This window comes from Durio zibethinus, chromosome 1, assembly GCF_047325235.1.
Source record: "Durio zibethinus cultivar Kanyao isolate XHJ-2024 chromosome 1, ASM4732523v1, whole genome shotgun sequence".
Lineage (NCBI taxonomy): Eukaryota > Viridiplantae > Streptophyta > Magnoliopsida > Malvales > Malvaceae > Durio > Durio zibethinus.
Genome location: NC_143162.1, coordinates 2,812,086 through 2,815,911, shown reverse-complemented (window position 1 = coordinate 2,815,911; position 3,826 = coordinate 2,812,086). Strand labels below are relative to the sequence as shown.

The window sequence follows — 3,826 nt, the reverse complement described above, 5'->3', positions numbered from 1 at the left end:
ATTTTATAATTTTTTTCCTATTGATCTTACTTTAAAAACTAATGAATTATATTTATTTTAAAAGTGTAATTAAATTAACTTGAAATTAAATCTTCATGATAGTAGATCAATTTAAGTTTTATAATCATTTTAATTATAAGGAGATCTTAAGTTTTGTCCAACATATATTATCGAATATAATAAATTCATAACAATTTTTTTTATAATTTTTAATAAATTCAAATCTAAACAAAAAAAAAATCTTTTTATCATTTGAATCAAACATATTTATATCCTTATTATATGCATACCCAAGTCTTCGGATTTTCAGAGAGAAAATCTTTGAAGTGCATTTACAACGGTGGTAGGACAGCCTTAAATTAGTAAGGAAAAGTATCGTTTACTTTGACAATGGAAAAAAATGGATAAAAGGGGGACAATTTTTCCAAAAGTCTTAAATCTGATTTTAAAAACTTCAGAGCATATCTTGTATTAATTAGCAATTTACACCACTCATTTTTTGCCACTTGGCACTAACTTAGTGGGTTGACTCAAAAAGGATTTCAACCCCCCCAAAATAAGAGAAATTCAGGAATAAAATTGATAAATTCTTCCATCCAATATGCATTACTTTTCTTTTGGCGATTATTTATGAACTACTCACAACCCAAAAGGAAAAAAAAGAATAATAATTGAATGATGGCCAGTTTGTCTGTAATGAAATTAAAAATTAAATTTAAAAATTTTAAATATAATATAATAACACAATATATAAATAATATGTTTCAAAATTTTAATAAAAATTATAACTAAATTTAATAAAATTAAAAATATATTTTTTATATTTATATAAATTATAATACATAATTTTTATATAAAATATAATATAAATATGTAAATTATTAATATTCCTTAATTAGTCTTTTTAGTAGCCGAGTTGGTTGGCGGCCTGCCCCTGACGTCTATCATTTACGTATGCGCATATACAGTATTTGAATTCGAATAAACATTGAGGATATATATATATATATATATATATAGCAGGGATAATGATTTTTGTGGCCAACATTTTAAAGTTTTTCCAACCTGTGTGCTGCTCTTACTGTTTATTATGTCATATACATAGAAAGAAAAAGAAAAATTATAGTCATGAATGATTGCTTACGTGGTTTAGTGATAGAGTTAAACACCAATATTGTTCCATTTGTTTTCAATTTGATGACTAAATAGGCTTTCATCATAATAAAAACCTTGACATCATCTCAAATAAACAAAAACAAATTTATTAAAGTTTAAAAGAGGTTTACTTGTATGTGTATGTATAAATATATAATAGACGATAAAAAAGAAAGTATAAAATTTACATTTTAAATATCATAATATATAAAAATTTTACGTGTTTAATTTTAAAAAAAATTATACGTTGAAATAGTCATTTTCCTTTCCCTTGGTTTTCTATTTTTACCTTTTCAGAATGGATGCTTCTGACCTTCCAATCTTCCATTATATTAATTTAACGAAGACAAGATCAGCTTGATCATCCTCATCATCAATAACACAGCCAAAAAAACAGATAAATCAACCCAAAAAATTTTTTTTTTCTATTAAGAAAATGGTGGGTCAAAATAGGTGGACAACCGAGGCAAAAGTAAAAACTGACGAGTGTTTGTAGCAAGGATAGCTGAGCTGACGCAGCCAAATTAGCATCCCCCATTTGAATTTGTCGGTAACCGATGACGTTTTTGTTTTCGATAAAAAAAAAAAAAAAAAGCGCGAGGTAGAGCGAGAATATCGACTCAAGTTTTTCTAGACATAGTCAAAAGGCAACGTAAATAATGCTTTTCGCAAATTGAAGCATAGGCGCGCTGAAATTATAATAAAAATTCTTAGCCATTTAAGACCTGGCAAATATTAGTTGTAGACTTGTAGTTGAGTAGTATTAGTAGTTATAGTTGTCATCCTTGAGCTTTTCGATTACTTGGAAAAGTCACCCTTTTCCGTGTTTTAACTTTCTCGGGTTTTGAATATATATCCTCTCGATCACCAACTGCATATATAATCTAACATCTCTGAATTTCTCATCCTACAAATCGTCTTCAAAGTTCAAACCAATTCACAACTACATCTTCAACAGTTACGATTCAACTACTTTCAATCCAATTCTCAACTCTTTTTTGAACAAACTTAAGCTTTTTCTTGTCCGGGTTGGTTCTTAATAAAATGGATGAAATTGATGTTCCTCCATTTTTCATCTGCCCTATCTCTCTTGAGATTATGAAGGATCCTGTTATGTTTTCAACAGGGATTACGTATGACAGGGAAAGCATTGACAAATGGTTGTTTTCTGGGAAGAACACCACATGTCCTGTTACAAAGCAAGTTATTGCGGATTGTGAACTTACCCCTAATCATACACTGAGAAGATTGATTCAATCTTGGTGCATGTTAAATGATTCGCATGGAGTCGAAAGGATTCCAACGCCAAAGCCACCCATCAGCAAAGCTCAAATTATCAAGCTCCTCAATGATGCCAAGTCACCACAGCAACAGATAAAGTGTCTCGGGAGGTTACAATCAATCGCTTCTGAGAATGCTACAAAAAAAAGATGCATGGAATCTTCAGGCGCAGTTGAGTTCTAGGCTTCAATTGTGAGTAATTATGACTCTACAGAAGCTGAAGAATCATTAGATAACGAGTTTGAGTCAATAAGACCAACTGAGGAGGCTTTAAGCATTCTCTACAATCTCCAACTCTCAGAAGCTGCTCTCAAGAATCTTATGGGCACAAATGGTGATTTCTTAGTATCCTTAACGAGAGTAATGAAACGTGGAAGCTACGAGTCTCGGGCTTATGCGTACTGTTGTTGAAATCAATGGTGGAGATAGCTGATCCGATGCAAATAATCAACTTGAGACCTGAATTGTTCGTCGAACTAATTCAAGTTGTGCTTGATCAAATTTCTCGGCGGGCCTCAAAAGCTACTCTACAATTGTTGATCAATATTTGCCCATGGGGAAGAAACAAGATTAAGGCAGCCGAAGCCGGTCCGGTACCTGTCTTGATTGACTTGCTTCTTGATTCGTCAGAGAGAAGGGTTTGTGGGATGATACTGACAGTGCTGGATGCACTATGTGTTTGTGACGAAGGCCGATCCGAGCTGCTAAATCATGGAGCAGGGCTTGCTATTGTTTCAAAGAAGATACTTAGGGTTTCTCAGGTTGCAAGCGAAAAAGCAGTGAGAATTTTGCTGTCTATTTCCAAGTTCTGTGCCACTACCAAAGTGCTTCACGAGATGCTGCAATTAGGGGTTGTGGCTAAATTGCGCTTGGTCCTTCAAGTGGACTGTGGATTCAAAACTAAAGAGGGCCAGAGAGGTGCTCAAATTGCATGCTAGAGTATGGAAGAATTCTCCTTGCATGCCAATCAATCTGCTCTCCTCCTATCCAGCTTGACCAGAAGGAGAAAGCTAGATTGATTCAAGAGTTTCAATTGTTTTCCTTTTTGTCAGTTACCAATATATATACTTGTGTACATAATTGTTCATTGATAAAATTAAATAGCAAAAGCAACATTCATGGGCAAAAAAAACTAGTGCCTGCTCAAATTAAATGTATAATTATGGCAAAAAATTTTGTTTTATGTTTTGGAAAATTGATTGGATACTGACTTCATCATTTATTGACAAGTTGTTGATTAACACAAATTGGCATATTAATTCATTTGCCTCGTTTCATTAATTGCTTGAAACAACACCTAAGTGAGTACATGAAAGTTGTTTAAGCATTTATATTTCCTTTAATTAATCAATATATATGAGTTTTTTCCCAAACAAAGGTACTTAGATAT

At 32.3% G+C, this 3,826-nt stretch overlaps 1 pseudogene; it reads left to right on the top strand.

The window, feature by feature from the left end:
* The first annotated feature begins 1,978 nt into the window (after nucleotides 1-1,978).
* LOC149520265 (E3 ubiquitin-protein ligase PUB23 pseudogene) lies at nucleotides 1,979-3,658 on the top strand (annotated as a pseudogene).
* Nucleotides 3,659-3,826: the final 168 nt, after the last annotated feature.